At 38.7% G+C, this 21,892-nt stretch overlaps 1 non-coding gene across 1 annotated transcript; it reads left to right on the forward strand.

The window, feature by feature from the left end:
- Window positions 1-573: 573 nt before the first annotated feature.
- LOC141644980 (small nucleolar RNA R71) lies at window positions 574-680 on the forward strand. The gene has a single exon (XR_012544578.1). It is a non-coding gene; the product is annotated as a small nucleolar RNA R71 (small nucleolar RNA).
- Window positions 681-21,892: the final 21,212 nt, after the last annotated feature.

The following is a 21,892-nucleotide window of genomic DNA, read 5'->3' on the forward strand; positions in this document are numbered from 1 at the left end:
GGGTTTTGAACATTGGTACTTTTGTAGCTAAAGTTGGGGTGGTTCCTCAAACCGGGATGGTAGAAGATGGTATTTGGGTTGTACACATTGGGGTTGTTGTAGGGTGGCCTTGGTGGTCTAGGATTGTTGTTATAGCTTTGGAAAGCATTAACATCTTGAATGTTCTCTTCATAGCCACCGGTATAGTTGTTGGCACACAAGTCATAAGTATGACCACTCCCTCCACAAAGCTCACAACTTGAAGCTTGAACCACTTCCTCCATGGGTGGCCCATGTAAGGTCGCGGCTTGGTTCACTTGATTTCTTTGAAACTTCTCAAATTGTTTTGTGAGCAAGTCAAGCTTGGCATTTGTCTCGGAGTTGGAGGAGTTTTCTTTAGGAAACTTCCCATTCCTTCTTAGCATGTTTCCTCTAGACCCATAGTTTGCTTCCGAATCTACCATTTTCTTGATCAATGTCATGCCTTCTTCATCACTCAAATGATCAAATCCTCCCCCCGCGGAGGCATTTACCATTTCCTTAGTCCTTGGTAGCAAAGTTTGAAAGAATGTTTGAGTGATGTACCATTCCGGTATTCCATGATGGGGGCAACTTGCTATCAAGTCTTGATAGCGGTCCCAAGCTTCACCCAAAGACTCCTCGTCCTCTTGTTGAAACGTATGAATCTCATTATGGAGCATCGCGGTCTTTGATGAAGGGTAATATTTGGCCATGAATGCTTTAGCCAAGGCATCCCAAGTAGTGAAAGTATCCGGTGGGTGAATGTTCAACCATCGGTCCGCCTTGCCCGTCAATGAAAACGGAAACAACATCATTCTCAAGGTGTCTTCGGACACCCCATTCTTCTTCATCATTGAAACTTTCCTCTTAAACTTCCGGAGGTGAGCATGGGCATCCTCTTCAATATGCCCCCCAAACAAATCCTTCTCAACTAACCCGACTTGGGCGGGATGCATTTCAAAGTTGTTTGGGGCCAAGGTGCCAAAGTTGGGCCGGTTATGATCTCTAAGAGCCATTTGTGGTGGTGGAGGATTTTGCATGTGATGTGGTGGTGATTTAGGTGGGCTATTTGGAATAGGTAAGTTATGGAAAGGGTTTTCGATTAAAGTCTCAATTGTGATATTTGGTTGAATTGTAGTTGTGGTATCAAAATCTTGTGGTATGTGTGAATTGGGTTGGTCAAAGTTTGCTTGAGGGGAATTATTCCTAACTCTCTCAAGGGTCCTTGTCCTCAAGGTTCTAAAAAGCCTTTTGGGGTCGGAGTTGAAGAGAAGAGCTTGGTGGTTCCTTCTAGGCATGCACTTGACAAATCGTTAGTCTCCTAGTGTTGTTACACACTAGGGGAAGGCAAGAAATCACACACTCTACAAAGAACACACAACTACTAAAACAAGCTAACAATTGAGAAAAGACTAAAGCAAAGACTCTAAGCAAAACTAAGTATAACCTAACGCCATCCCCGGCAACGGCGCCATTTGATGGGTAAGAATTCAACGGTGAGGGTCAACACACTTACCACCAACAAGAATAACCCAATTTAGTCTAAAATCGGGGTCGAACACGAAGACGGCGGGGGTTTCTATTTAGCCTAATTAAAAGTCAAGTCTAGTCGAAAATAAAGAGTAAGGGTTTTGATTTACCTACTTGATGCAACTAAACAAAGTATTATGAAGTATGTATTCGATTGATTAAAGGACTAGGGTCTTCGGGGTCATCTAAATGGACTATGGGCGACAAGTCGATTAAAGTAGTCTAAGGCGAGGGGTTTGTCCAAGGGGTGGTTACCACTTTCATTGAGCAACAACTATTTCAAAACATGCAACAAGACCACCAACAAACTTTCATTCAAAGGAGGAATTAAGCTACTAAGACAAAAGGCACAAGCTTTCACTCACACAATTCGTCAAACACCTTGTATGCAATGCTAAGAAAGATAATTTCCTAGACCAAAGACTCAAAACTATCAACCTATCATGCCCAATAATCCTATTTAGACTCCCCCTAAACCCTAGAAGGGTAACTACTCACTCATGTCACTAAAGGTAAGATAAACAATAAAGATGGAGTCTTTAAGCATAAACATGGTGAGAGGATGAATTCTACTTCTAAACATGCAACAATCCAACAATAGTTATAAAGAAAGATGGTTTAATTAAATAATGAGGATGAGTAAACTAAAAGACACAATCTTTAACACAATCAACTCAAAGATAAAATCTTTGGGTGTAAATAACAAGGATGAACAAAGAAAATATGAACAAGAGTGAAAACAACAACAATCAAACAACAAGGATGCAAATTTAACAAAACAATTAAACAAACTTAAAGGGAAAGCAAATGTAAACTAATGAAAATAGGGAAAGAAATAATACCAACTCAATAGCAAGGAAGGAATTAGGATAGAATAACAAAGAAGGAGAAACCTTCAATCTTCTTACAACCCAATTTCTATTGCTAACTTAATTGAAGAACTTGTCTAATTAAGGAATGATTAACAAAATGATTAGCAAAGTTTTAAACTTGGAAAAGGAAATAATCTGAGATCTAGGGTTGTGTGTACAAAGGGTTTAAGGAGGGGGTATTTATAGTCTTGCCCAAGATTTAGAAGAAAAGACGAGTAAAGAGAAGAAAATCCCAAATCCGTCAGCTGCTGCGTCCTGCCGGTGGACCGGCTGCCGGTCCTCCTACTGGCAGGGCGGTCAAAATAACTTCAACTTTGGAAATTTAGCTGGCAAGTGTGTTCTGCCGGTGGACCGGCTGCCGGCCTGACGGCAGAACACTACCTTCAGAGTCTTCAAATTCTTTTGATGTTGCGTCTTGCCGGTGGACCGGCTACCGGTGCTCCAACCGGTAGCGATGTCAAGCTTCTTTTTCTCTTCTAATTCAATTTAATTCAGGATGCTGTGTTCTACCGGTGGGCCGGCTGCCGGCCTGCCGGCAGAACACAATACTCAGGTCATTTCTTCATTTTCTTTGGCAAGGCTTGGGACGTGTTCTGCCGGTGGCCAGACCGGCTGCCGGTCTGCCGGCAGAACACAACATTCAGCATTTTCACCTCTTCTTCATGTAAAGGCATTGGAATGCCCTTTCTTGCCCCAATTCCTCTATACTCGACTCGGTTCCTGCAAAAGGATACACAAAATAACAAGTATGGGGATTGGGCACAAAATGCAAGGAAAGGCACACGAAACCGACTCGATATGAGTCGGAATGCATAAAAGAAAGAGGGAAATTAGGTGTAAATAAATCATATATCAGGAACATCGTAGATTATTTTCTTCAGCTACCTAGCCTTTTAACCGGCTATATGCTAACACTACGCATACCAACTCCAATGTCAAACTCATAATGCAAATTCGCTTCTTGGAAGTCCATATACTCATGATACTTACCCAAGTAAAATACATTACCACTAGTAGAAAATAACCTTCTACATTGATAATTCAATTTGCATATATATATATATATATATATATATATATATATATATATATATTATCCCTATAAAACTGAAGGAAAATGACATAGGACAAATCATAATTCTGGTTTACTTTATACATTTTCACACTTGCCTAATCGCTTGCCATAGATGAGAGTACTAGCTAAGCTAGTATACTTATTCAACTTGTCAAACCGCAATACTCAAGCCCTTGTGAAAACCCGAGTCATGACCCTTTGGAGTATTAATCGGAGAATAATATTCATACTCTCACCCTTGATCCTATTATCAAGGATCATATTTGTAGATACCTCGTTTCTACACCTTCCGTCAACCACCCAGTGATGATTGGGCCGCATGTTTGGTACGCGAAACGATTTATGACAGTTCGTAAGTTTATCGTCAAGTGATAGCGGCTCAAACACTTGTGTCTACCCCTTGGTCGTCATCTACGCGCCGATACGGTCGTTTTGACAGTAATTAGAGTTCATTTGGAGTCCGGGTCAAAAACCGCTTCATTTTCTAAGAAACCGTTTAAAATGTCGAGCCGGAATGCTCTAGAATATTCCGGATATTTATGCCATAAATTAAATCTATGTCTTTTGGTAAAATATATCTCGTATATCATATTTTAAGGAATAAGGAAGTATAGATCTACCGCAATTCCATAATAGAAACGCGAAAATCTTTCTTCCGCGGGAGGAAACCTCTGGGGAAATGACGCAGCAGGTGTTGCGCCTCTTGGAAGGATCGCATCAACTGATGCGCCTCTTCTCCAGCTTTTTTTCGCTGTTTACAGATTTTTTCCGTGATTTCTTTCCAAAGTTTGAGTCATTCCAAAACTCTTCACATTGTTCAGTATAAATAGAGACCTCTGGTCTCCATATTTTTACGCGAGTGTCCGCCTTTCTCTTCTCTCTTTGCATTCTAGACCTTGCTCTAAGCTTTCGACGCCTACGTGCTTGATCAATCGACCACGTAAGCTCAGATCTTTCTGAGTACCAGTCACGTTGCATGACCGGCCAATTTGACCACTACACATCAATCAATCAATTAATCTAAAACTAGTTTAAATCCCGCTAAATGAATGCGCGGTATTTATAGACTTTTTATTTTTGTATTACTTAATCATGATAAACTAACAGTTTATTAATTTTTCATATTTCACGTTATTATATTTTGAGGAAAAAAATTGAACTGTAAAATTATTCAAAAAAACTAAGTAAAATTGAACTGTAAAATAATAGTGGCATCTCATTAATTGTTCATTTTTCTCGTAATTATATTTTGTTTCGAGCAAAAAATAAATTAAAACCAAAAATTAATCCAAGAGGATTGAATAATGTGCTGAAATACATTTTTTTTAAAGTATTTTTTTATACCAGAACGCTAATGATTCCAATTTATAAATTCTCTCAACTTTTTTTGTGTTATGAAAGTAATCAAAACCAGTTATAGTTTTGTTTATACGTAGTATGAATAGTATGAGTCAAGTCATTATCAAATAATAATATCAATAAAAAATTTAATAGTTTATAGTCTTATATTATTTATACTTTAATTAAAATATTATAGTTTAGTGTTTAGTAAAATTATATAATTTGATAAAAAGATTAATTTTACTGAAAAGAATTATATGATGAAATATATTGTAATTATTAATTTCCTTATTTAGTGAATACACTTAAATTATCAATAACTTCCTTATTTAAAAAGATGCTTTTTGGAGGGAAAGTTTGTGAGTTCACCTATTCATTTAGTAAATACTAGTTGAGATCCCGTGCTAAAGCACGGTATTTGAGAGCTAAAGAACGATATTTGTGAGTTTTGCTTATATAGTGGTCATTTAAGATATTTGTATAAATGAGTTGTACTTATTATAAGTTCTAATGTACGTTATAATGTTAGTGATATATAGCAATAGAAATTTGTATTTTGGGAGAGAATAAAATTTCAGCAAAAAATATTCATAAATAAGTATATGCTACCATCTCAATATATTTTGTACGACATGTTTATGCTACCATCTCTGATTCATCAAAAGATCTTAACTATGGAGAGGTTGTTAGGGGTATATTGAAAGATTTTATTTAGTATAATTAGGAATGTATTTTTACAAAGATATGTAAAATTTTATTGAGTAGTATAATTAGGAATAATTTTGCTGTATATTTTTATTACAAAGATATGTAAAATTTGGATATTTTTAGTGCATATTTTAATTGATATTGGTGGACTTATTTGCTGCATATACATTCCTCTATGATATATTACTCCATTTAGGATTATTTGACAGCGTACTAATGTTATACAGTAGATTTTAGTGGACTTGTATATGTTATAGATAATTTGACAGTGTACACTAAGCCCAGCATAGTAATATGTAAAAAAAGGCCCATTTATAGGTGTGAGCATTTGAGCGGGAAAAAGTTGGTGTTTTCTTATTCTTTTAGTTTTAGGGGGATGGGATCCTCAAACGAGGGCACTTTCTACATACATTCGAGTCGAGCAATCACTAACGTTAACTTAGTTAATCTCGTTTCGTCAAACATGTAAGTCTGAGGGTGTTAAATCCCATCTTTTTTTTATTGTATTTTTATTTTTGTACCGATTAATGTAAGATTCACGTCAAAAATAAATTTAAAACCAATTGTAAAAAACCTTTATTACAAACTGTTTTTACGAAACAACAGTTACCAGACGTCGAGAAGAAACGCGCGAAGAAATGCGCCTCTTCGAAGGGTCGCAAAGACTGCCGCGCCTCTTCCGAGGGTCGCCGCTTCCTCGCTCTTCTTCTTCTTCCTCGGGTTTCTGTGGTTTTGTTCTTTCCATTTTATTTTCCTTATTTTCTTCCATTCCTTTGTATATAAACCAAGTTTTGATCACTCCTTTCAATAATAACGTTTTATTTTCGACTTAAATCTCTTATAAACCGATATTTGCGGGTTTTCGTCACTAAATCAAATTCGGATTTTAGAGACTCGATTTGTCTATATAAAGTCTCTGGAATTCGTCTTTTGTATATATTTCCATTGCTTATTTTTAGATTATCAATTTCTTTCAAAGTTCGTTCTTTTTGTGTTTCCGATATCGTAAATAAATTTAATTCGTTTTTAACTCGTTTTAATTCGTTTAATTCGTGTTTATCGCTTTTATGACGATATCAGTATGTAATTAATATGCTAAATCGCTTTCACTTGAGTTTAATATCGATAATCAATCGTAAAACATACCAAATAACATTAATTACACGCGGTTCTGACTTCACAACCAGAGCTCAACTCAAGAACAGACGCAGGAATAGCTGCGCCTCAGAGTGATAAATAATGCTAAGGCACACTATTTATAGTGGATTTGATCATCTAAGAAGTACAACTTAGGTTAATTAAATCCATTATAAAATAGATAGCCTTTGAGTGATGATAAACGTTAGGTTTTAGACTTAAAGCACAAGTCTTTAATGAAAATCGGAACACTCTTCCCAAAACACTCAACATGTGACATTTTATCAAATTGGCAAAAAACTTTTATAGCTTTAGAACTTTAAAAAGTTTAACCTTTTCATTTTGGTAAAAAGCAAATGCACAAATCTAGAGGTGTTAACAATGGAGATTTGTGAACTTAATTTTCAGATTTGTTTTTAAACTTTGATAATCTAAATGTTAAAACTTTGTGGAAATGAAATTTGTAAAAATTTCAACACTTAAATATTTCGTGTTAAAATTCCTCCATACGGTAGTATCAGAAACCACATGCTGCATTGTTGCATGGTTTTGCAGCCACTTGACTTAAATGAGAATGTTACACTTACTCTTACAACTTTCGACTAAGGCTTAGGGACATATCATTGTCTTGACTTCATGTTAGCTTCATCTTGATCATGTTAAGCCTTCTTGAGAGTCCATTTGATTGCTTCAATCATTAAGCATTTGTAACTAAGAACAAACAATCAAATAATAAGAAGGAAACTTGGCATCATCAACCAAGTGTGTTCTAACAGAGTGATTGAATGGTTAGTTATTCACTATCTGAACGAGAATACCAGTGTTCGAATCCCACTAAAGCTTTAATTTTTAGAATTTTCTTATGGTTGTCACCCTTGGTAGAAGGCATGTGTTAAATGTTTCTTTCATTGCTTGAAAGTTGAACACAAGACCTTATAGTTCTTGTGTATATATGCAAACATAACCTTAAATGCATATTATTGTAGTGAAATGAAATATAACGTTAAAAATAGAAATTCTGTAATTGCCCAATTAGTATCAAATATACTTATATTTAATACATTTGTTCGGAAAAAAATCCAATACCAAACATTATTTTAATAATAAAAAATCGGTGCCTACCCTCGAGTAAAATCCTGCATCCGCCTTTAACACTAACCTGCGAACTCAAAAGCACTATCGTACCCAAAATAATCTTCACTACGAGAGATCAATAGGTATCTTAAATGACAACCTTAACTCCAATCTTATCACTTAAAAAATCTAAAGTAAATACTGCTTCGTTTATGCTAACTGCCTTATAATTAGACCTGTCAAACGGGTCGGGCGAGTCGGGTCCCGGGTCGGGTCATACGAGTCGGGTCAGAATACGGGTCAAGAAATAATTTTTAACGTCTTTTTTAAACGATTTTTTTAATTTAAAAAATATTTTTTTAAAAAGTAAAACATATTTAAAACTATTATTTTAATCATATTCAACATTTACATTAATTATATTGACATAATTATTAAAATAAAGTTTTTTTAATAATTATTTTATTATTAAATATTATAAAAGTTATATAAAATTGACTTTTTAGTTGAATTTGCAATTTAAGTAATAAAAAAAAATTAACTATATTTTCAAATATAATATATAAATATTAATATTTTTTATAAAACACATGATTTTCCCTTGACCCAACGGGTCGACCCGTTCGGATCGGGTCTCGACCCTAAAATAACGGGTCATTTCAGGTTCGGGTCAAACGGGTCACGGGTCGAAAAAACCGGGTTTGTAACCCTAAAAAACGGGTCGGACGGGTCGGGTTTTCGGACCGGGTCAAGTTTTGACAGGTCTACTTAAAATACACCTAACATCAAACACAAATATCAAGATAATACCTTAAAAAGACTTAAAACTCACCCGAAATGGTCGATACTTAACAGTTAGAATTTGGTCAACAATTCGTAGCCTAGCCTTGACCTACACTAACGCTTTATTAACTGAGACTTCAATTTTAAGGAACATAAACCTACATAATGCACCCTTAAATTCCTCATCCATCACACTCAACCGTAAAATAACTCCGATCTTATTCACCGTAAGGTTTGTTTGACCATTTAGACTTGAGGTCAGCCAATTTTTTTTTATAAAAAAAAAAACCACTTGGACTTAAGGTCAACCAACCTTTTTTTTAAAAAAAAAAAACTTTTTTAATCCTATTAATTGATAAGCCAACAACTATATTGGAACAGGTAACATACAATTCATGGACTATACAACCAGTTGTAAATGTTGTACGGTGTATAATCTGAGCTTTGTGATAAAGTATCCGAGTTTTATGTTAAAGAATATGAGCTTTATTAGAAAGTATTGAGCTCATCCATTTACACATTAAAAACATGAACTTTGAATTAGCTCAGAAAGAATACATGAAAGCTCGGATTCTTATATCTTGTTTGTACAATGCTTATGGTACAACTGGATGTATAATCCTATTTGTGGGTAACATACAACTGAAGCAGGCACATACCCGAAATAAGTATACTTCCAGTTTTTTGCACCAAATTCGACTAACAACGCCACCTACACTACAACGAAACAGCTCATTAGCAACTAACACAGTTGGTCGCTAAACCCCTATATTTGGTCGCAAAATGAGTTTAGCGACCAACTTGCGACTATTTTTAGGTAGTTGCTGTAGGCTCAGTCGCAAAATGAGGTTAGTCGCAAAAATAGTCGCTAATTAGCAACTAAATAATATAGTAGCTAATTTGCAACTAAATAATGATGTAGCTGCTAATTAGACCCCAATTTCATTGGACGCAATTTAGCAACCAAATATATCAATGGTCGCTAATGTACGACCAACAGGTTTTTGGTCGCTGATTGGCAACTAAATTTTTTAGTTTCTAAAGTGCAACCAATTATTCTTTTAGTCGCAAATTTGCAACCACATATCATTAGTTGGTTACTAATTAAAATGCGATTAGAGGCTTGAGAAAGACCACCCTCATTGTACTCAAATTTATAAATCAAATCTTAAATACACCAAAAGTGTAATACTACGGTTTTATGTGTCTTTGGGTACTCTATCGAGTGGGGCTTACTCTGTCGAGTAAGTAGCTTTTCACGCAAAACAGTAGTCTGTCTGTAGGGTACTCGCTCGAGTAAGTTGGGGACTCGATCGAGTAAGTCACTTACTCGATCGAGTAAGTGAGTTATACGGGCTGAGTTTGACGGGTTTTGATAGCAACGTGAGAAATATATATAATCTTAATCAGACAGTTTCTTTTCATCTTTACACTTTCCTAAACTTCAAAAAGACAAACCAAAGTTACGTTGCTTCTCTCTCTCTCATTGCTATCAAATCCTAAGGGCTAGAGTCATCAGATCGTTGTGTTCTTTACGCCGTTGAGACCGTCGTATTATGGGTAAGATCCTAGTACAGTTTTTATGTTGTTTCATTTATTTTGGTTGAAACCCTAATTGGGTAGACTGGGGGTTTTGGGAGTATTGTGTTTATTAGATGGTGATTGTATGATTGTATGTTTGATAGGAGGTGATTTCATTGAAGAACGATTTTGATTAGCTGCTAGACCGTCTATGGTGATTGCTTTTCAGGTAGGGTTTCCCTACTCAGTATTAGTTACATAATGTGTGGTGATGGTTGTTGTGATTAAAGATTGATTGTATTGTTGAGTTGTTAGACGGTTGTTGTTTTCATACTGTTGATTGGTTTGTATCTGTCTGTGATCTTCGGGGCGCGTCCCTGGCTGAGTGGAGTCACTTGCGGGAGTGGCTTCACGCCCTTGGTTCGCCCTCTGTGGAACCCGCCACAGGAGGGGATGTGCACATTAAGGAAACTTGGGTTTATCGCTCAGTGGTGATGAGCGGGGATTTGGTGGGTACGGCTGCGGTCCCCCACTGTCGGTGTGGATTACTTGTTGCGATGGGTACTCTGGCAGGACTACACACTTTAGTGTGAAGTCAGTTGTATGGAGATTGGTTATGGAGACTGGGGAATTGTTGTGTTGTTGAGTTTTTTATGCACTTGTTCGTTGTGGCTTTGTTTTATGTAATTAGTATTGACCCCGTTTAAATGTTTTAAAAACTGTGGTGATCCATTCGGGGGTGGTGAGCAGGTATGAGACGATGCGTATGGGATAGCTGGGATGAGTCACCACGTTGCAGTTTTAGAAGTCTTCCGCTGTGTCGAACATTTTGTAGTTGTTTAGTAGTTGACAGTTGAGAACCTTTGTTTTTCCCTTTTATCAGTTTCGGTTTTGGATTGTATCACTTTAAACATTATTACTAAAGTACGTTTCTTTATGGTCTATTTGATTATCATTGCCTTGGGTAACCGAGATGGTAGCACTTCCATGCCTTAAGTGGTCCTGGTAAGGCACTTGGAGTATGGGGGTGTTACAAAGTGGTATCAGAGCGACGATCTTGAAACTTGTAACTAATGAACCTAATGAATCTAGAGAGTCAAAATAAAATAAACCGGGGTAGGAGTTGTTAGGAGCTAATGCAAAGACTTGGGAGACGTCCTAAAGTCGCGAACTCGCCCTACAACTTTAAACCGGTCACTATGGGGTGTCATGGGATCGCTTTGTGTTTGCTAATGTTCTATTGCGTATGTTGGATGATGTGTTGTATAGAAATGTTGGAAAATGATTGTGGTGGAATGAGGAATGTGGTGAATAATAAAGTGTTGTGAGTAGGCATGTTGCATGATAGTTGGTTTACAATGTTGGTTGGAATTGTTGGAAAAGTATATGAGAATGATGAATGATGTGGTGGAAAAAGGAAGTAGTTCATATATGATAATATGTGATGAATAATGATATTGCAGGATGAATGATTTATAATGTGGCAATCTTAGTAACAAGAGATTAGGCGATGTGATATGGTTATACATGATTTTGTTTCCGTCAAGTTATATAATAAAGCTATATACTATATGCATGCGTTAGATAAAGTGTATGATGGGTGATGGATAATGTTGCATAAAAATATGATTTCATGATTTAAGCATGTTTATATGACTAAAGTGGATTTTTATAATGTTGATATGTTAGTAACACATGAATGGGAATTTGATGTTATATATTATGTCATTGTTCTTACGTAAGGTTATAGAATAAAAGCATGCGGGCATTACATGAGTGGTAAGTTCAATAATATATGTGCATGATGGAAGTTGTTGTTTGGATTTTGTAAATAGAAACATGTGGTTAGGGATACTGGTTTTATGAGTATTGAGTTGTTTTTATTTACCTTGTTGTTGTTTAAGTTGTTTGGAAGTAAAAATCGAATAGTTATGTCGTCTGATTAAAGCGAAGTTGTCTTTATACTGTTATAACTTGAGATGCATAAATGATTTTGATGTTATTCCAATTGGAGGTGATACCTTGTTCCTTTACGATTCTAACGATAGGTCACACGCCCAAAATGACCAAGAAACGAGTGAGATATGACTGTTTTACGAAAATTGGACAGTGCTGAGAAATGCGTAGGGTACTCGATCGAGTGGCCCTCACTCGATCGAGTGCACCTCTTGTTACTCGATCGAGTAGCCCTGGTAATTTGTTTTACGTGCCTCTGACCTTCACCTACTCGATCGAGTAAGTCACTTACTCGATCGAGTGACCTATACTCGATCTAGTGACCCCTATTTTGGGTCATATGCTTATCTTTTGACTTCGTTGCATATTATGTTTAATTCAAAGGTGTTCTTTGGCTTATTTATGCATTGTTTTACGTATGTGTTGGTCCTGATGCGTAAGTTACCCAATATTATGATGTAAGGTTTGGCACCTGTGGTGAGTATGAGTTTGGTGGGGAGGACATGAGTTACATGTGGTTGTGATAGATAGTGGAAAAAGAAAAGGAAGATTGTTAAGGCTTATTGAGGCATGGAGCATGTTTTGTGAGATGAGAAGAGTGATATGATTGTGTGTTGAGTAATGTAAAAGTAAGTGAATGTGGGCAAGGGATGATGTGAGTCTAAGGAACGTGAAAATGAAAAGATTGAAAGGAAGGATGTGGATAGTAGCAACTTGAGGTGTCTAAGGAATTATGGAGAGAGACGGTTAGATTGTGTTGGTTAAGAATGTATGTAATGAAAGATCGTTGTAGAGGGATGGAGAAGAGTGATATATAGTGAACTTAGTGGAGACACGCCGCGACGTGGATTTGCAGATGGTGAGTGAATTTGGAAATTTGTAATATCAAGAGGTAAAACTAATGTGTGATTTCCTTGGGCAATTAACGGAATGAAAGGAGTTTTGGGATGCTAAAAAAAAAGTGTGAGTGATAGCATGAGATGGTCTGGACTGATTGGTGATAAGTGTGAGTGATACCATGATAAGAGAAGATCCATGGTAAGAAAGAGTGAGATGATAATGATATGAAATAATGGGACTCGAGTTTTGGAGCAATGAGAAGGTAACCGGAGCACTAAAGAGTTAGATAGAAGCAATAAGGAGTCGAACTATTAATTGGTATTGTTGACTGTAAAGAGAAAAGAAGGATAAAAAGTAAACTGAGAAAAATGTTGACCGGAGTTATGTGATATAAAAGTAAGGAATCGTCGAGATGTATGATACTATCATGAGGATGTGAGTTAACGTTAATATAGGAGTTCCAGGACGACATGTTAATCATGAGTTTCGAGGAATGAAGGAAAGTAAAAGCCGGGTAAAGAATTTGCACGATATGAGATCTTAGTGGTGAGTTTGGTGACGATACAATTAAGGATGTAATTGGAAATAATGTTGAGGTAATTTTGTTGGTGGATTTGATATTCGTTATTTGGGATGTTAACCAAAGATAGGAAAGAACCGTGATGTTGGAGATGAGTGTAATAGTTTTGATGTCCGAACGGTGGTAGTGTTGAGGTGTTGTCACTAGTGGGTAAGGGCGATGATAAATAGGAAAGATAGCCTTCTAAAGAGGTTGATTTTGTAGAGACCCGATTGATGTGTATGGTTGTAAGGAAGTATAAGATGTGGTTATAGGAGGCGGTTACCAGTAGTTGAGTATTATTGGTGTGGTTATATTTGGTAGGAGGTGATGGTTATGCGAATGGGAGAATGTGTTATGAGAGGCATACGAGTTAAGCTCAGGCGTGAGGTAACCTTTATCAGGTGGTAACTTACGTGATCAGGATTAACTAGTTGGATGAGATTACGGGTCTGTTAGGCCCAGTTTAGCCTGGTCTGACCATAACCTGGCCTGACTCAACAAGGCTGACTGATCAAGACAAGAACCGGACAAATCTGATCACTATTTAGCTGCTGAAGAGTATTGTGGCAAGAAGACTACTAATTCTGGAAAGGAAGCCCGATAGTCAAGTATATCCTAGCTTGGCATGAGTACTAAAAACACTGGATTAAGCGAGATAAACAAGAAATGCGATTATATAAGCCAGATAACCACACCCTATTCTCAAGGAAGACCAAGTCCAAACCTAAAACTATCTAATCCATGAATCTGGACGGAAAGAGGAAAAGAAGCTAAGGACTGGTTGATTTGAGAACGGGTCAAGCGAACTAATAGGAAGATTGCCCTATTATTCCGGCAACAACTCCTACCTTTGGGGAGAACGTTATACATTTATAACGTTATTCATTGTAACGTTGGGAAGACGGTAGAGAACTATAAATAAGAGAATTTAACAATTGTAAAAGAGAGGGACGATCAGTCAATCTTACATATACTTTATCTATTTATTCTTGAGCATTCAGATATTCGTACAATATTGTGTCAGGTCTATCAAAATAATAACAACATCATACTTTATACTTATTTCTCTCTTTATCATTCATTTACACTATTCTAATCTTATAGAACTAGATACCCCGATCACTACGTAATTAAGTAGGATCCCTCGGGAAAATCTTGCTAAAACAATTGGCGCCCACCGTGGGGCCTCTAGTTCTTCAACCAATAAAATTCTCCTTATTATCTCTCAATTAATATTCACACACAAAAATGGTGGAACTCACCGCTGAACAACAATTAGTCGCTCTGGCCAAAATCAAGGAATTGGAAACAATCCAAGAGAAAGCGGCTCAGTGGGTAAATCAACAGTCAAGGAATCGAGTCTAGCCTGAAGAAGAAATTGGAAAATCAGGCTTCGGGCTCCAAGACCAGATTCGAACCAGAAACCCCATTCTCATCCATCATCAAAAACATAGACTTCTCTAATTTTGGAACCCCGGAGAAGGATACATTATCCAAGCACTCCAACTATTCCCAATGATGAGACAAACAAAACTGAAGCCGCAATAATGATGGCTATGCTTCAGGAAATCCAAAAACTCCACAACAAAATAGAAAATATACCCGGAGTACGGCACTCGTGGTCAAGTAGAAGTTGACATGACTTTGCGGATTCACCCTTTGCAGATGAAATTGCAAAGATTGATCTACCCAAGAAATTTATTGTCCCATCCATGAGAACCTATGATGGAACTTCGATTCACAAAATCATGTTGCCATATTCAAACAAAAATGTTGGTGCCTCAATACCCAGTGAACTCAGGCAAGTCCGTATGTGCAAAGGCTTTGGCACAACCCCGACTGGGGCAAAGCACTACAATGGTTCATCAATCTCCCAAATGGAGGTATCAAGAATTTTTCAGAATTGATCAATGCCTTCAATCAACAATTCGCAAGTAGCGGAGATATGGCCAAGAGACCAAGCAACCTGTTCGGGATAAAAGCCTTCCGAAGAATCTCTCAAGGAATTCCTGGCCGATTTGTCAAAGAAAAGGTGGCCATTCCAAGATGCGATGAAGAAACAAAGAAGAGAAGCATTGTGCAAGGAGTCTTGCTCGACAAAGTGATATTTATGCAGATCGACCAAGAAAGCATGTCCAACCTTTGCCACCGTTCAATCCATCGCCTTAGAGCATGTCAGATTAGAAGAAGACCTCAACTTCAGGACGAACTCATCCGGAGGAAAGCAGGGCTATGGACATACTAACAGGAAAAGCTCCTACCAGAAAGGAAGCAATCCCAGATCAGCACCATATTCCAGGCCTGAACGATCCGAAGTCAATATGGCACAGGAACATAAAGGTAACCTCTCTAGCCTCCCAACTATTCCTGAATATAACTTCTCTATTAATACTGCAGGATTAATCAAACGCCTGGAAAACCTGGGAGATGCAGTCAGATGGCCAAAGAAGTCCGACAATCCCAGGAAGGATCCAACAAGATGGTGTGACTTCCATCAGGACATCGGACACACCACAGAAGAATGCATTCAGCTCAGGAAACAAGTGGCATATCTTCTAAAGAAAGGCTACTTAAAAGATATAATCCAGCAGCCAAAGAATAAAGATGAAGGACAAAATAAGAGAGACCCAGGAAGCAGCAGAGACCCTCCTCCTCCTCCTCCCATCTATGAAGTTAAATTCATAAATGGAGGATCAGAAATCTGTGGTCTGACCAGCTCTGCAGCCAAGAGGATATCCAGGGAATCCAGACTTCAACCTCCTCCCAAGCCCGTGTCATTGCCTGCTATCACCTTTGATGACTCGGATCTACAAGGAATATCAGGTCTACACCATGACAGCCTGGTAATCACTATGCAAATCGGCAATGACCAAAGTATCAAGAATCCCGATAGATGGAGGAAGCTCAATCAACCTGGTGATGCTTGACGTCCTTAAAGCTATGAAGATAGACGAAAGCAAGATCATAAAGAAATCCAGCGTCCTGGTTGGATTCGGTGGAGAAACAAAAAACACCCTGGGAGAAATCAGCTTGCCTACCTATGTGGAGGGCGTGGCTTCATATGAGAGATTTGGAGTAATGGATTGCTTGTCCTCGTACAATGTAATCCTGGGCAGACCATGGATCCACAATGTCAAAGCAATCCCATCAACATATCATCAATGCGTGAAAATTCCAACAGAATGGGGGATAACCACCATCAGAGGAGAACAAAGGATGCTCAGAATGTTACACTCGGGCTTTGAAACCCTCAAAGTCGTAAGTCCCTTGCATAGCAATTAAAGTCACTGTCAGGGAAGAATATATAGCACAAACACAGATGGAAACAGGAGAAGTCATATTAGACCCAGAATTCCCCGGGGAGAAAGTACTTGTAGGGTCGATGCACCGACTCAATCGGACCAAATCGGTCGACTTTCTTAAAACTAAAATGTCTTGTTTTGCTTGGTCACATTTTGATATGACTGGTATAGATGCTGATGTTATTACTCATAAGTTGAACATTGACAAATCCTTTAAGCCTGTACAGCAAAAGAGAAGAAAATTTGCTGCAGAAAGGCACGAAATTATCAACCAAGAAGTTGACAAGCTATTGGACATGGGAATGATCAGGGAAGTGATGTACCCGATCGGCTTGCAAACGTGGTAGTCGTCCAAAAGAAAAATGGCAAATGGAGAGTCCGCGTAGATTACACCGACTTAAACAAAGCCTGCCCAAAAGATCCATTTCCCTTACCACACATCGATGCAATGGTAGATGCCACCTGCAGCCACGAAATGTTGACATTCATGGATGCCTCCAGCGGATTCAATCAAATAAAAATGCATCCAGCAGACCAGGAAAGCACAAACTTTCATCACCTGAAAGAGGTATATATTGTTATCTTTGCTATGCCCTTTGGATTAAAAAATGCAGGTGCAACCTACCAAAGGCTAGTCAACATGATGTTCAAAGATCAGATAGGAGACACCATGGAAGTCTATATAGATGACATGGTAGTCAAATCAAAAAAGGCAGAAGACCATGTCAAAGACCTGGAAGTAGCCTTTCAAATATTGGAAAAATTCAATATGAAGCTCAACCCACAAAAATGCCACTTGGAGTCTCAAAGAGGCAAATTCTTGGGCTACATGGTGACAAAGAGAGGAATAGAAGCCACCCTGAGCGGATCAAAGCTATCCTGGAGCTAGAACCACCAAAGACAGTCAAAGATATACAAAAACTGACTGGAAGGATAGCGATACTGAACAGGTTCATTTCAAGATCATCGAGAAAGATGCAAATCGTTTTATAACCTGCTAAGGAAAAACAAAGACTTCCAATGGACCCCCGATCATCAGCCGCCTTTGAAGACTTGAAAATATATCTATCCTCCCCCTTTCTGGCAAAACCAGTCAAAGATGAACCCCGACAAAGATATCTCGATACCACACTAAACTGTCAGTGCGAGTCCTGGTCAAAGAAGCAGACGGACAACAAAGACTGTCTACTATGTAAGTAAAAGTCACTGGATGCGAAATCGGTATGGATTACTAGAAAAATATGTTTTAGCTTTAATAATGAGTTGCACAAAATTAAGACCATATTTTGAGAGTCACCCTATAATAGTTAGAACAAATCTTCCTATTAAGTCTGTACTTAGGAGACCGTAATTGTCCGGACGAATGTGCAAATGGTCACCCCAGCTAAGCACATACAATATAACGTTTGAACCAAGGACAAAGAATTAAATCACAAGCACTAGCAGATTTTGTGGTGATTTTAGTCCAACCCTAGAACCGACCTAATAAAAGAAGTAAATAAACCGACCAAAGCGACCAAACGGACCTAGAATGGACCCTATTTGTCGATGAAGCAGCCAATACAAGAGGCACGAGCCTAGGTGTAGTACTAAAAACACCACGGGGGATAAGATAGTACAGCTATAAGTTGTGCATTTGAGGCCACCAACAATGAGGCAGAATATGAAGCCCTAATAGCCGGATTAAAGGTATGTATTGATCTTGGTGTGCAAAATTTAAAGGTACGCACTGATTCCCTTCTCGTCTCCAACCAGGTAAATGGCATATATACTGCAAAAGACCCCAAAATGATGCTTTATCTAGATGTTGTTCAAATGCTAAAATCAAAGTTTAAAAACTTTAATATTGACCAAATTTCCAGGGACTTAAATACCCAGGCCGATGCCTTAGCCGGCCTAGGGTCCAACTTTAGTCCCCTTGATTTTGACAAAATACCCATTGTGCATTTATTAGAACCTGCAATAAACAAACAAGATGAAAGTTTCCCAATCTACATTGCTAACTCTTGGACGAAACCTTACTATGACTGGCTACAACAGGGAATCCTACCCTTAAATAAGCAAGATGCCAGAGCACTGAAAATAAAAGCTGCTTCATATACTATTATTGACAACGTGCTTTTTAAGAAATCGCAGGCCGGACCTTACCTCAGATGCCTGGAACCGCAGGAAGCTGAGCAGATATTATCAGAAATCCATGAAGGATACTGTGGAAATCACAAAGGTGGAAGAAGCCTGGCAAGCAAAGTACTCAGAACAGGATATTATTGGCCCACCTTAAGAGCCGATTGCCTGGATTTCAGCTCTAAATGCAAAGCCTGTCAGATTCACGGACCATATATCCATCACCATCCGAGGAACTACATTCCATATCCGCACCTGGCCGTTTATGAAGTGGGGCATGGATATAGTAGGAAAACTACCTCAAGCACCCGGACAGAAAGTTTTCATGCTAGCAATGACCGATTACTTCTCCAAATGGATAGAATTTGAATCATACTGTGCAAGTCAAGGAGAAAGATGTCATAGCATTCATCAAACATAATATCATATGTAGATATGGCATCCCCTCTGAAATAGTATGCGACAATGGCACACAATTTGTGGGAAAAAGAACAGCAGCCTTCTGTGCTCAATGGAACATCAATCTGGTAACATCCACGCCAGGATATCCAAAAGCCAACGGTCAAGCTGAATCCAGTAACAAAGTGGTGATCAGCTGTATAAAGAAAAAGCTGGAAAGAAGAAAAGGTAGATGGGTCAAGAGCTCCCCCGGTCCTTTTCAATTTTGAGAACCACGCCTAAAACATCCACCGGCCAAACCCCTATTCCCCTGGTCTATGGATGTGAAGCGATGAATTCTACCGAGGTGGACATTCCATCACCAGGTGTAGCCTAAACACAACAACAAACAACATACCTCTAATGGAGGATAGCCTGGACCTAACGGAGGAGCTAAGAGATGCGTGAAGCATCGATTAGCAAAGATACCAAACAAAGAGTTGCGAGAAGCTACAACAAAACGTCAAAGCCAGGGTATTCGGGGTAGGAGATCTCGTTCTCGGAAAGTTTTCCAAAACACAAAAGAAAAGAATCTTTGGCAAATTGGCTCCAACCGGGAAGGCCCCTATCCGATTGATTCAATTGTTGCCAGGGAGCCTATAGACTACAAACCCTGGACGGCGAAATGATCCCCAGAGCCTGGAATATTACACATTTAAAACTATTTCACATATAGAATATATCGCACAATCCAGGTATAACTTTTTACTTCAAATACTTCTTGCCTGGAACCTACATGTATGATACTTGCAATTACATGAATAAATGCCGTATATGATTTCTTCAATTTATATGTCCAAACACTTATCTGTATTCTCACATTCATTTAGCGAAATCTTCAACACTTGTTTTACATATTGCATTTTAGTTAAAACAAATCTCAAAGATTGGGGCCACCCCACCAAATATCCAATGATACCCAAAATTTGATTTTGCAAAATAGGCCTTTAAATATCGAGCTCAACATACAAATCGGAAAATCTATTCTGAATTGTATGACATAGGTGGGTCATAAGCCCTCCAGGACATGTGCAACAACCCCACCCATAACACATTAAATCGCTCGATCGGTCGAATAATCGTTTGATCGAGTCGAATAATCGCTTTGATCGATCGAATAATCGCTCGATCGATCGAATAATCGCTTTGATCGATCGAATAATCGCTGATCGATCGAATAAGCTTGATCGATCGAATAATCGGCAGATCAAGACATATCCAACATCAAAACCTTATCAAAACACAAAAAGAAACAAAACAAAGACCAAATATTTATTCATCCAAAATACTAGTCCCACCTAATAATCATCCATCCCAGGGATATTCCCCCTGGATGGGCCAAAAAATTCCTTAAAAATCTAAATATTCATTCCAGGGACATTCCCCCTGGATAGACCAAAACCAAAAGAAAAACTAAGTTACTTTTGAGCGAAGAATCGACTCACAACCATCCACCATCTCCGATCACCGACTTTGCCTTGGAAGGAGGGGAATCCACTTCTTCTTCTTGACCCATATTGGCCAAATCGGGATACTCGAGCATCCAGAGTGTCTCATCTCGGCCCCGGATTCCAATCGGCCCGATCGATTCTCGGGTCCCTCATAGCATCAACCCGACCTTTTCCGAAGAAGTACCGAGCCGCATCGCCCAACCTCGCCTCCACTAACTCCTTTTCAAAGAAGCAAGCTCTTCATTCTTTTTCAATCGATCCGCATTGCCGCTTCTCGGCCTCCAACTCACCTGACAGCCTTCTCGGCATTTTTTGCGGCCACCTCACAAACTATAGCAGCCCTGGTTGACTCCTTAGCCGCCGCCAACCGAGATGGAGCACCACTTCATTACCCCTGGATGAGTGCAGGTCATGGTTTAGCCTATCCAGCTTTTCCTCCAAGCCGCTAACCTTGGCTCAGGCGTCCCTAAGCCGACAAGCAAGAGCTTGACCCAAAGATCCAACCCCGCATACATACAAAATCAATTAGGCAAATACAAGGTAAAACAAAAAACATATAAACTATAAACAGATCCCTCTACAACTAACCTCCCTAGCCTGGGAAGCGAGTTCAGACCCCTTGTTACAAGAGAAGTCGAATAGAAACCACCCTGGTAGATGAATCAAGGGTACTAGCAGACAACAGTTGATCGCTCATCCTTGCAGAAAACTCATCTATCCGAGCCCGGGCATCATCCATGTCATCAATCCTAGCAGGCACCTGCCTTATACTCCTAAGTGTTTGAGCCGGGATAGGTGTTTCCCTCCTTCCTCCTCTTCCGAATATCATCCTCTCTCTTCCTTTTTGAGCCTGGACGATCTCTCGGGGACACTATCCGGGCGGATCTTGAGGAGGTGGACATCGAAATCGGATATCCAAAGTCTTGTCACTCCCACTAGTTTTCTGGCTCTTGGACTGTTCAGCAATCCTAGCCACCCCTGACCTTCAAATCCTTGGCGAAAAGCTAGCCACCCTAGCGAGAAGACCTAAACACGGATACATAAAAAATATACGTAAATATCAAACCAAAAAGCAACAAGGAGACAATGACCAAAATAAAAGCATGCGAAGACGTACAGAAAGAGCAGAGAACTAGGCTTGCCTTTGGGTACTCTGACCCCAGTCAGCTTGGTCTTCA

The sequence above is a fragment of the Silene latifolia genome, chromosome 2 (assembly GCF_048544455.1).
Source record: "Silene latifolia isolate original U9 population chromosome 2, ASM4854445v1, whole genome shotgun sequence".
Taxonomy (NCBI): domain Eukaryota; kingdom Viridiplantae; phylum Streptophyta; class Magnoliopsida; order Caryophyllales; family Caryophyllaceae; genus Silene; species Silene latifolia.